Raw genomic sequence first — 13,935 nt, forward strand, 5'->3', positions numbered from 1 at the left:
TTTAAAATAATTTTTTCATTTTCCATTCAATAGAAGTTTGCTAAATTAAGATCTTTAATCTTTAAAAGGCAAATAAATACCTCATGTAAAACACAACTAGTCCTTCGAGTAATAAATACTTTAATTAACATGTGGTACAAAGGCCTGAATCACTCAAGAGGCTAAAAAAGAATCTGGGTTAACTCAACTTAGCAAATACCTGTTTGCCTGCATGGCTAGGGCACCACCTATGCATTTATAACAGGTAAACAAACCTTAGCTGCCACCACCCTACAGCCCCCAAATCAACTACAGTCATATCAGCATTAGCGTGAGTGTGGGGTAATGCAACTGTTGACTCATATCCTTAGGGAAATAAACGCAAATGGCAGAAGGGAGAAGCCCATTATTACTTCAGAAAGGCCAGAACTATAGACCAAGGTCCGGGAAAATGTAGGAAGCTTCTAAAGCTTTTTTGCCTTTGCTATCTCCTGTTTTCATATACTGATAAGCTATCTATTATTCATCCACTCATTCAACAAAGATTTTTTTAATGTCCCAAGCATTGTGCTAGGCACAGGCTCTATACAACTCTCCCAGTCTCTTACATAAATCTCTCCAGTGGGAAGACACATGCTAAACAAATTAATGCACAAATATAAACATAACTAAAAATTATATTAACTGACAATGTGGGAAGGAACATGAAACAGAACTATAAGGGAGATAATTTTAGACTGTGTTTATTTAGAAGTGAAATTTAAGCTGAGACCTGACAATGAGTAACTTAGTTGAGCAGTGAACACACAGTAACAACAGATCTGTCTGTGTTTTAGGAAGATAGTTCTGACAGCAGCATGGAAGACAGATTAGAGGTCAGTTAAGAGATTACTGCAGCAGTGTAGGTAAGAGATAGGAGTCCTAACTATTAATACCAAAGGTGGAGATGGCAAGGAGAAGCCAAATATGAGACACATCCAAAGGCAGGATGGACAGGCACTAACCACTGATCGATCAGGTAAAGTATGTAAGAGAGAGAAAGAAGTCAAAGTAGTTCCTAGGATTCTAATTAGCCCAGGTAACCAGGAAGGTAGGAGTGTAAATAACTAAACAGGGAACACACAGAGGAAAAACAAGCTTAAAAAGAAGCTAAGTTGGGTTTACTGAGTTTCTGTTGCTTTTAAGTAAGATATGGAGAAATATCCAGGTGGAGATGCTTGACACATAACTTTGAAAACAAATGGTCTAATAATCAGAATCACTAGACTAGAAAATAGGTCTGGGGTCATCTTCACAGAAGTAATAAATGATGCTTTAGGAGAGAGGAATCAGTGAAGGAGTATTAAAAAAGAAAAAGGAGTAAGGAAAGTCTGATCATGTTCAAAGGCCTAGAAACAAAACAAAAAGTCAGTGCCAAGAGAGGAAGAATCAGAACTCACAGAAGTGTTAGTTCAATAAATATTTATCAGCATCCACCACATTCCAGGGCTTCCCTGATGGCTCAGATGGTGAAGAGTCTGCCTGCAATGCAAGAGACTCAGGTTCGATTCCTGCGTCAGGAAGATACCTTGGAGAAGGGAATGGTTACTCACTCTAGTCTTCTTGCCTGGAGAATTCCATGGACAGAGGAGTCTACAGTCCACAAGGTTGCACAGTCAGACACAAATGAGTGACTAACACATACACACATACACGTTCCAGAGTCCTTAAGATGCTTAAAGACACAAATAGATAACTTCAATTTAGTTGTATATGGGGCACAATAGGAACACACAAAAGGGAAACCCAGCCAAACCCAGATCAGGATACACTCAATGAAAAAAACGGTGTCTGAGCTAAAGTTTTAAAATTAAGTGAAATCATGCAAAGAAAACCGGTAAGGACAAAAAAAATGAAATCAAGAGAATGCCTCTAGATTTCTGAAATGCTCAGCAGGATAAAAGGTTATACAAAAGAGCTAGAAGAAGCTGAGAGGCTAAAGTGAGTAAACTGGTAAGTGATTTAAACTGGTAAGTGATTTAAATTGGTAAGAACAGAGTCATTCTTAGAAAAAAGATGAGAACCAGATGATGAAAAAAGTGGACAAGAGATTTTGGTAGGGGAATTCCCTGGTGGTTCAGTGAATAGGAATCTACCTGCTAATGCAGGGGACATGGTTCGATCCCTAGTCCTGGAAGATTCCACAAGACATCTAGCAACTAAAGCGTGGGCACCACAACTACTGAGCCCGAGTGCTACAACCACTGAAGCCCATGCACCCAGGGCCTGTGCTCCACAATGAGAGAAGCCACTGTGATGAGAAGTCCGAGCACTGCAATGAAGACCCAGTGCAAGCAAAAATAAATAAGTAAATAAATAATTTCTAAAAAGAGATTATACTTATATTTTTTAAAAAGGTTTTGGTAGGAAGTTTACAGAAGATTTTGGGGGAAATGTTACAGAAGGGAAGGTTGAGTGAAGCTGCCAAGCTGTATGAGGATTTGGGAAGAGATGGGTAAAGAAAACTTAAATGAAGTTTGCTGAGCTTAATGTACTTGTACCTTTCTATCTTCTTAGAAGATTTCTGTAAAACTGTAAAAGGTTCATTTTCCAAAGCTTTGGAAGTCTGTCTGTTTCTTTTGGATGCAATACCATGCTGAGACCAGCCCAAAGTGATCCAGTCATAAGTGACCATGAAAATGTTGGAAACGTAAATTTCTGTAAGCATTAATGGTCATAGGGGCTTCCCTTGTGGCTCAACTGGTAAAGAATCTGTCTGCAATGCGGGAGACCAGGGTTTGATCCCTGGGTTGGAAAGATCCCCTGGAGAGGAGAAAGGCTCCCCACTCCAGTATTCTGGCCTGGAGAATTCCATGGACTGTACAGTCCATGGAGTCACAAAGAATCGGATACTACTGAGCAACTTTCACTTTTCACAATGGTCACAGAGAGGTCAAGTACAATGAAAGCAAGAAGGCATTAGGTTTAGCATTTATGTGGTCACTGATGCCCTTCAAGTGAACTTTCAACAGAAATGTAGGGGAAAGAAAAAACTACAGATGATTCACACGTGAAGGGTATAGGCATGGCTCAATATTGTCATTCATTCAATAAATATTTACTGAACTGAACGCCTACTATGTACCAGGAACTACCCTAGGTGCTGGAGAATCAATGATGACCAAGGCACAGGTCTCCTGAGAGTCTGATGGAGAGGGGAGACAACAAAATAGGCAACTACAGTAGTGAAAATAGTGCTAAAGTATTGTGAGAGCCTAATGGAAATTTAGAAAGCCAATGCCTAAAGAAAGGCAATGCCAAAGAATGTTGAAACTACCGCACAACTGCACTCATCTCACACGCTAGTAATAATGCTCAAAATTCTCCAAGTCAGGCTTCAACAGTACGTGAACTGTGAACTTCTAGATGTTCAAGCTGGATTTAGAAAAGGCAGAGGAACCAGAGAGCAAATTGCCAACATCCACCAAATCATCGAAAAAGCAAGAGAGTTCCAGAAAAACATCTGCTTTACTGACTATGCCAAAGCCTTTGACTGTGTGGATCACAACAAACTGTGGAAAATTCTTAAACAGATGGGAATAACAGACCACCTGACCTGCTTCTTGAGAAATCTGTATGCAGGTCTGGAAGCAACAGTTAGAACTGGACATGGAACAACAGACTGGTTCCAAATTGGGAAAGGAGTACGTCAAGGCTGTATATGGTCACCCTGCTTATTTAAGTTATATGCAGAGTACATCATGCAAAACACCAGGCTGGATGAAACACAAGCTGGAATCAAGATTGCTGGGAGAAATATCAATAACTTTAGATACACAGATGACACCACCCTTGTGGCAGAAAATGAATCAGAATTAAAGAGCCTCTTGATGAAAGTAAAAGAGGAGAGTGAAAAATTTGCTTTAAAACTCAACATTCAGAAAACTAAGATCATGGCATCCAGTCCCATCACTTCATGGAAAATAGATGGGGAAACAATGGAAACAGTGAGAAACTTTATTTTTTTGGCCTCCAAAATCACTGCAGATGGTGACTGCAGCCATGAAATTAAGACACTTGTTCCTTGGAAGAAAATCTAAGACCAACCTAGATAGCATATTAAAAAGAAGAGACATTGCTTTGCTGACAAAGGTCCATCTAATCAAAGCTATGGTTTTTCCAGTAGTCACATATGGATGAGTGTTGGACTCTAAAGAAAGCTGAACGCCGAAGAATTGATGCTTAACTGTGGTGTTGGAGAAGACTCTTGAGAGTCCCTTGGACTGGAAGGAGATCCAACCAGGCAATCCTAAAGGAAATCAGTCCTGAATATTCATTGGAAGGAATGATGCTGAAACTGAAACTCTAATACTTTGGCCGCCTAATGTGAACAACTGACTCATTTGGAAAGACCCTGATGCTGGGAAAGATTGAAGGCAGGAGAAGGGGATGACAGAGGATGAGATGGTTGGATAGCATCACTGACTCTATGGACATGAGTTTGAGTAAGCTCCGGGAGTTGGTGATGGACAGGGAAGCTTGGTGTGCTGCAGTCCATGGGGCTGCAAAGAGTCGGACATGACTGAGCGACTGAACTGAGCTGAATGGAAGTTTGACAGAGAAAGTAAAGAGGAACAGATGGCAGTAACTAGACTGAAGATAGTCTGGAAGGGAAGTTCATTTATTGATTGAAAGGAATTTGGGCATGTTTGTAGGTTGAGGGGGAGAAGTTTGGGGAAAGGAAGATAGAAATGGGGAGGAAGACAGAGAGAAGGGTTGCTGGAGGAAGGTTTAAGGAAGACTGGCAAGGGTAGAAGTGCTAAGTTTGGAAAAGAAGAACATGTCTTCCTTCAAAGAACCAAAGACAGAAGACAAAAAAATAATTGTGATGCCAAAGGGGAGTGTAAAGAAATGTTTCCTACTTTTGCCATGATATAGGCAAGGCTGCCTCTTATTAAGGAAGCAAAATAGGGCTGAAGGCTTTAAGAGCAAGGTAAACGTTCTGAAGAAGCGATGTGAGAATCAGATAACTGAAATAACTAATTCTAATTCCTAAGATAACATAAATAACAGGAGAGGCAATCAACAACTCTATACTTTGTTTACATTTGGGAGTGGAATATAAAAGTGAAATGTGAACTGCATTTCACAGAATTCCACAGACATGAATTAAACAAGGGCAAATCTTAAAAAAAATTATCAAAAAGTCACTAAATGCATACCCATACAGTGCGGAATTGACTATAGACTATTTATCAGGGTACACAGTCAACACAGCACTCCCATGAAACTGAACCAGTCACCATTACTTAGTAGCAACAGCAGAAGTTAGGAGGGTCAAATAGAAAAGTCAGGAAAGAAAAGCCATCAGTAACAGAAACAAAGAGAAATACACAGGCAGAGAAGCTATATAGATTAGAAGATGAGGTAATAGGAAAATAAACTTAAAAGCAAAGACATATTATGGACTAAAGTAAGCCTGAAAATAACTGATGTAATGTTCCTGCTTTTCTTCTCTCCTTCCTTCAACATTCTCTTAGCACCAATTATATGCCAGGTACGCTGGGAGGCATCAGGGATACAAAGACAAGATGTAATTCTTACTTGTAAACTCAGAATATATTCTTGTGCCCATAGCCTAATGTTTACAATAAACAATAAAACTGAAAGCTGTTCTGAATTTTGCTACTAAAAATTACGCTTTGTTCTATAAGATATTAATCGCAAAGAAGCAAAATTATATCAAAAAGTTTAACAATTTCTTGAACAATTAGCAAAAGGTGCTGCCAAAAATAAGCCACCCATAAAATAATATGCTCTAACTTAATAAACTGCTGTCCATCTTGACTTTATCACAGATGTTACATCTGACTTTTTCTTAAAACGGTTGGATCAATACCAACAAAGAGGCAACAAATATCAAATGGCAAAGCAAGATAACAGAAACTGCTTGCCAAGTACTGGAAAGTATTTTGGCAGCAAACTCACAGCAATTGTAGTGATCACTGTAACCAAATTAACATATATTTATTGAGCTCATGAGCCAGGCATTGTGCTAAGTATACTACATATATCATTAAACTTTTATAAATTCCCACAACAAACCTACATATACCATAGTTTCTAATACTGTCATTTTACAGGCAAGAAAACTGAAGCTTAGGAAAACTAAGTAATTTGCCCAAACTACAGTTAGCAAGCAAAGGAGACATGGCTTGAACTCCAGTATGCCTGATTCTTGAAAACCCATGCTTTAACCACGGTGCAATTCTGTTTTCCCAGAAGGGAATGGTGCCCGACACATGATGACACTCAGTAGTGCCTGTCGTTGAAGGAATGAATGAGACGATATAAAGCAGCTATTGCAGAGTATGCCCAAATGTGGAAAACACAAGAAGAGCAGAAGCAGTACTTTAAGGATTCACTAAATCACCAACTCAAATTGTGCAGCATAATTGTGGGTGTCTGGAAAATCGCAGCAACTGACAGAACGGCCTAATATGCTGTTACAGGAAATGGAATGGCTCTTTTTGAGTGGAAACTCCAGGCTGTCTCTGAATCTACAAAGCCAAAGATGGAAACAGCACCAGGCAGTTCAGGAAAGGACCTGCAGGTGCTGATCAGAGAACTCTTCTCACATTTTTCTCAGCATGGAAAGGATTGTTGATGCTATACTAACAAACAGTCAAGCCCACAGGTTACCTTTAATTCTATCACCTTTAAAGTGGAAGAAAATCACATAGACTGGAAAGGTTATGATATTCTGAAAGTGAAATACCGATCCCTCTTTTAGAAGTCTGGCACCAAAAACTCCCTTTTACTGGGTCCAGGGCCATGTTTTATAGCACTGACTCTGCTATCATGATCACCAACAGCAGGACCAACGTTCCCAGGAACAGCCAAAGTATGGCCAGCAACCCACAAAGAGGCCTGGTATGGGAGATTTGCCCAACAAGAATGCAGCCAATGGAACCAATCAGATGTCTCCTGTAGCAGTCTAAATTCAAGCTATATGGAGAGGGAAAGTAGCCGAAAGACACTGAGAAGGCAAGCAGCAGAAGTAATGAGGCAATTACGTACCGCACTAAGATAGCAAATGAGGTAAAAGGTTTTTTTTTTCCTTTTTTTAAAGGTAAAAGCAGAGTCTGAGGGCTAATAGCAGTCGAGAAGCCATACTCCCACTGCTAAGAGAGTAACACCCAGTCACTAGAGTTGCATTACTTTTTCCTGGTTTCTCTAGTACTTAGTTGAAATCTACATGGTGAAGCCAGTCTGTATGATTATTCCGAGACTGTCTTAAGGCCGAGCCATTTCTCTCTTATTTCCCCACAATGCTCTCAAACAAACCTCTCTTTACCAGCTATGGATCAATTTTAAAACTCTGTGCTTGCAAGAATAAAGAGAGTAGCATGATGCTTTATAAAGGGTGCACATGGATTCACACATGTGCAATCAGATGACCCGGCAACTTGAGTGGTGGCTGGGTCTCACTTCCATCTTGCAGAATCTGTGGTTTGAAGATACTGTGTTCTTTAGTTTCAGTTAACTGTCTCAGAAAGAAACGACCTTCAAAGAAGTATCTTAAACCTCACAAATTAACAATTCATATCATTACAATTATACACTTAGAAACTGAAAAGAGATCCAGGGCAGATAAAGGCAACAAAACCATCTCCTTTAAAAGTTTCTTCCTCTGGTATGTTTTTGTATGTATCCAAATTTCAAGGCAAATAAGTGATTTTGTCCACTTGCAATCATAAGGAACAACAAGTGGCTAGTCAGGACAGCCAAAGAAAGGATAAATTGGAAAATCATGAAAAGGTGGTAAGGAAAGTTTAACTTGGGGATATAAATATCGAAGATGACTCACAAATTTCACTAAGTGTGTTCATGCCTAACTCTATGACAATCCCATTTAGCCCATCTTATGTCTTCAAAGCCTGCCCATTCAAAGGAAAGGAGAATGAAGCTCAGAAAGTCTCAAACATCTACAACTGTCCAAATGTTGGGTTCCAAGGAACTCAATAAATAATCTAATGGGCAAAAGGCATGAAAATGGCATGGCCACTCTCCTACAGAAGCTTATATAGAACGATTCTAACAATTTATATGTCAAAAACCCAAGAACATTACAAAAAACTCTTCTCCCCTGAAAGTTATTTTTTTCATATAATTCAATCACTTGTACACACAATGTTCCTAGTATTTGGCTATTTTTTTTTTCCTTAGAAGTATTCCTCACTTTTTATTCTCATCCAAAATAAAAACTACCAGACACAACCAGGTACTTTGGAATTTAGGTCTATCAAAGCATCGATGTAGCCAAGAAGAGTCTCAACTTTTTAAAAATATTATTTTTGCACAGCTTAGAAAGAAACTCTAAAAGCCACAGTTCCATTTTTCAGAGCTAATTTCTTTTCAAGATAATTCCACAGATAGAAGGAATTAACTAATATTCAAAACCTGAGTTGTAAAAAGAGTTCTATGCATTTAGGCTTCACCCTGGTATAATAATTTCTCCTCTGATAATAACATTGGTACACACTCTTACGCTCAAAGTGTTACTAGATTACATAGAGCAGGACACCCAGATAGGCTGCAAGTTACTCAAGCATTCAAAGTGGGGTTATTTGTTTGTTTGGGTTTGGCTATTTTTTTCAACCACATCATTCTATTGCTTAAACCTTACAATGTTTTGCATACCAGGAATATGCTCAGATACCTGACGTAAGAATTTGACTGTCAAGAGTCATGAAGCCACACAACCCAGGAGTGGTAACCCTAGCACTTGATCTGTAGTTCAAGATAAAAGAGTTTATCCAAACTGAGGGACAAAGGTTCTCTGATGTTGCGATTATCCCCATAAACACAAATTTCTAAAATTGTCATCTTATGGTTAAAAAAAACATGATCAATAACAGACAGGTATGCCACTGAAATCTCTCAGCAGATAATTTAACAGTGCTTGGGCCTCAGCTGAAATGTGGAATACTGCCACTAATGAACTACCACTGGCACAACCTGTGAAAAGTACCGTTACTTATCTCTTCATGACACATTCACCAAAGCAGTTCCTGACTCAGCGGAAATCATGCTCTCCTGAAGAATCCACTTTTTCTACAACTAAATACTTGCTTTCAAATAATTAGCTCACCGTGTTTCAACTATGTTACTCAAAATGTGCTCCATGTCAATATTTCACACATGCCCAAAACCAAAATATTGTGTGATATAACAGACACTAATGAGAATTTTAAGACAGATGAGCTGTTTTAAGGAGTAATGATAAAAACAAGCCTAACTTACAATGAATGAGTTTAAAACTACCAATACCTTTTTCAAGATAAATGAAAAACACAGGAGTAGGAATGATAAGCCAGTAACATCAGATAAGAAGAAAACTGGTAGCAAGTAATAATATAGTTGGTTGTCATTTCCCAATTAAACACAAAAGCAGCAGCTAAAATCTAATATATAGCAATGAACTCTCTTCTAAGGAAACATTTTCATTTAAACTTAACTTTACGAGGTAATAAAAAAATCCCACATTTATACTTTGAAATCCCACATTTATACTATGATTACTTACAGCAATCATATCTAACAATTACTGTAACATGACAAAGACCACCCTAAGTGTTTTACACGTATCTCTGGTTTTCTTCTAAGAACAACTCTTATCAGGTAAGAAATATTATTGTAATTTTATAAATGAGGCTAACTAGGATGTAGAATGTTTAAATAACTTAAGTTTGCACAAGGTCACATAAGAAATAATTTGTGGATCCAAAAATTTCACCAATCTAACTCCAGACCATAACACCAAGCTGCCAACAAGTAATGCAGTCAATACTTTGCAAACAATAAAATCTGCAAATATAAGGTACACTGATTAAGGCAACCCCGTCTGTAGTCAGACTTAGAGTCAAGTCTCAATTCTGTTTACTAGCTATGTGAACTTGAATAAACCTAAACTACTGAACTTCTCTAAGCTTCTATTTTCTATTCTGTAAAGTGGGGATAAGTGGGGATAACAAAGGAACAGTTCTTACTTCATAGCGCTGTTGGTGGATTATAGGCATCAGGCATGTAAAAGACTAGCAAAGTGCTTGGTATATAGTAAGCACTCCATGAATGCTAATTACTATTGGCTAATACTAAGAAATTCTCTTTATTACTATAAACTCTCATTTTAGTACTGGTGGTACTTTCTAAAATAAATTAAATCTATCAATACTGAGATAACAAAAGTTTAGGAGATTAAGACCCAAACATCTCAAAGTATATGTATGACAGCACAACTTAGATGGAAAAGGCTACTACTTACTGTAACATCAAACATGTACTTATAGTGCCTGGGTATATATGAAACATACAAGACACTGAACAAAATTATCAAGGTGTAGTTAAAAATACACGATCAAGCAAATTAATTCTGCTGAGTGTGCACAGGCAGTAAAACCTCCAACTCTGAACCAGATGCACCTTCAGTATTCAATAAATTCCCCTCGGTTTGTGGCATGACAGTGGTGAATATATGCAGAGAAACAAGCTTGAAAAATAATATATCTGACAAATTGAGTATAGACTGATATTCAGGAAGAAATGAGCTCTCTTTTTCCACCCTCTTACCTTCTTAAAAAAATGTTTTAGTGATCTTGGTACTAATGATCTGTTAATTAACCAGAAGAGGAAAAAAAAAAAAAGATAAGAGCTAGAAGCTCAGCTCAGTCTATGCCCCGACCAGTAATGCTGAAGAAGCTGAACAGCTCTATGAAGACCTACAAGACCTTCTAGAACTAACACCCAAAAAAGATGCCCTTCTCATTACAGGGGACTAGAAAGCAAAAGTAGGAAGTCAAGGAATACCTGGAGTAACAAGCAAATTTAGCCTTGGAGTACAGAATGAAGCAGGGCAAAGGCTAATAGAGTTTTGCCAAGAGAACGCACTGGTCATAGCAAACACCCTCTTCCAACAACGTAAGAGAAGACTCTACACATGGACATCACCAGATGGTCAATACTGAAATCAGATTGATTATATTCTTTGCAGCCAAAGATGGAGAAGTTCTATATAGTCAGCAAAAACAAGATCAGGAGCAGACTGTGGCTTAGATCATGAACTCCTTATTGCCAAATTCAGATTTAAATAGAAGAAAGTAGGGAAAACCACTAGACCATTCAGGTATGACGTAAATCCAATCCCTTACAATAACACAGTGTAAGTGACAAACAGATTCAAGGGATTAGATCTGATAGACAGAGTGCCTGAAGAACTACGGACAGAGGTTCGTACATAGCACAGGAAGCAGTGATCAAGACCATCCCCAAAAAAAGAAATGTAAAAAGGCAAAATGGTTGTCTGAGGAGGCCTTACAAATAGCTAAGAAAAGAAGACAAGTGACAGGCAAAGGAGAAAAGGAGAGATACACCCATTTGAATGCAGAGTTCCAAATAGCAAGGAGAGGAAAGAAAGCCTTCCTCAGTGATCAATGCAAAGAAACAGAGGAAAACAACAGAATGGGGAAGACTAGAGATTTCTTCAAGAATATTAGAGATACCAAGGGAACATTCCATGCAAAGATGGGCTCAATAAAGGACAGAAATGGCATAGACCTCACAGAAGCAGAAGATAATAAGAGGTGTCAAGAATACACAGAAGAAGTATACAAAAAACATCTTCATGACCCAGATAGCCATGATCGTGTGATCACTCAAGTAGAGCCAGACATCCTGGAATGCAAAGCCAAGTGGGCCTTAGGAAGCATCACTATGAACAAAGCTAGTGGAGGTGATGGAATTCCAGTTGAGCTATTTCAAATCCTAAAAGACAATGCTGTGCAAGTGCTTTACTCAATATGCAAGCAAATTTGGAAAACTCAGTAGTGGCCACAGGACTAGAAAAGGTCAGTTTTCATTCCAGTCCCTAAGAACAGCGATGCCAGAGAATGCTCAAACTACCACACAATTGCACTCATCTCACACACTAGCAAAGTAATGCTCAAAATTCTCCAAGCCAGGCTTCAACAGTATGTGAACTGTGAACTTCCAGATGTTCAAGCTAGATTTAGAAACGGCAGAGGAACCAGAGATCAAATTGCCAACATCTAATGGATCATTGAAAAAGCAAGAGTTCCAGAAAACCATCTACTACTGCTTTATTGACTATGCCAAAGCCTTGAACTGTGTGGATCACAAGAAACTGTGGAAAATTCTTCAAGAGATGGGAATAACAGACCACCTGACCTGCCTCCTGAGAAATCTGTATGCAGGTCAAGAAGCAACAGTTAGAACTGGACATGGAACAACAGACTGGTTCCAAATCGGGAAAGGAGTACGTTAAGGCTGTATTTTGTCACCCTGCTCATTTAACTTATATGCAGAGTACATCATGTGAAATGCCAGGCTGGATGAAGCACAAGCTGGAATCAAGATTGCCAGGAGAAATATCAATAACTTTAGATATGCAGATGATACCACCCTTATGTCAGAAAGTGAAGAGGAACTAAAAAGCCTCTTGATGAAAGTGGAGGAGGAGAGTGAAAAATTTGCTTTAAAACTCAACATTCAGAAAACTAAGATCATGGCATCTGGTCCCATCACTTCACCGAAAATAATGGGGAAACAATGGAAACAGAAACTATTTGGGGGGGCTCCAAAACCACTGCAGATGGTGACTGCAGCCATGAAATTAAAAGATGCTTGCTCCTTGGAAGAAAAGTTATGACCAACCTAGACAGCATTAAGAAGCAGAGACATTACTTTGCCAACAAAGGTCCATCTAGTCGAAGCTATGGTTTTTCCAATAGTCATGTATGGATGTGAGACTTGGACTCTCAAGAAAACTGAGCACTGAAGAATTGATGCTTTTGAACTGTGGTGCTGAAGACTCTTGAAAGTCCCTTGGAATGCAAGGAGATCCAACCAGTCCATCCTAAAGGAGATTAACCCTGAATATTCATTGAAGGACTGATGTTGAAGCTGAAACTCCCATACTTTGGCCACCTGGTGTGAAGAACTGACCCATTTGAAAAGACCCTGATGCTAGGAAAGATCGAAGGCGGGAGGAGAAGGGGACAACAGAGGATGAGATGGTTGTACGGTCTCACCAATGTGATGGACATGAGTTTGAGTAGGTTCTGGGAGTTGGTGATGGACAGAGAAGCCTGGCATGCTGCAGTCCATGGAGGTGCAAAGAGTTGGACACAACTGAGCAACTGAACTGAACTGAGAAGCTCACAACAGAGGTGAAAGGAAAAGAGTGCAGAAACAAATTATAAGGGAGAAGAGTAAAGAATTTGGAAAATTAGAAAAGCCAAAGTAATTGTTCTTGTTTAGTTGCTAAGTTGTGTCCAACTCTTTGTGACTCCAAGGACTGTAGCCCACCAGGTCTCTGTCCATGGATTTCTCAGGCAAGAATTCTGCTGGGTTTGTAATTTCCTCCTCCAAGGGATCTTCCTGACCAAGGGATCAAAAAGCATCTCTGGCACTGGCAGGCAGATACTTTACTGTTGAGACACTAGGGAAGCCCAGTTTAAATGAAACACATTTTATTCTAGAATTCTGTCATGGGCCAAATGCCTTAGAAACCAAACAGCTAATAGCCAATCTTAAGACTGCTGACAGGGGTACTCTTTCTACCCCCTTCTGATGTCTATGTCAGAAGCTTTCTCTATCCCTTTTATACTTTAATAAACTCTATTGCACAAAAAAAAAAAAAAAAAAAGGGAGAAAAAGAGGAAAAAAAAAAAAAAAGACTGCTGACACTTACTCCTCTTCTATCTTGAGGTTTCCATTAGCTTTCAAAGTCAGAGAAGAGAGAAAGAATACCACAGAATAGAAAAGGATTTTGTCCAACAGCACAGCCAACTTCACACTGCCCATATTTTACAGCTCAGCCAGAGGTCAACTATGAGACCCTGTCTGAATCATAATCCTGGTAATCTAAAGATTCCACTAGAAAAGTAAATTCTAAAA

This window comes from Dama dama, chromosome 18, assembly GCF_033118175.1.
Source record: "Dama dama isolate Ldn47 chromosome 18, ASM3311817v1, whole genome shotgun sequence".
In the NCBI taxonomy this organism is placed as follows: domain Eukaryota; kingdom Metazoa; phylum Chordata; class Mammalia; order Artiodactyla; family Cervidae; genus Dama; species Dama dama.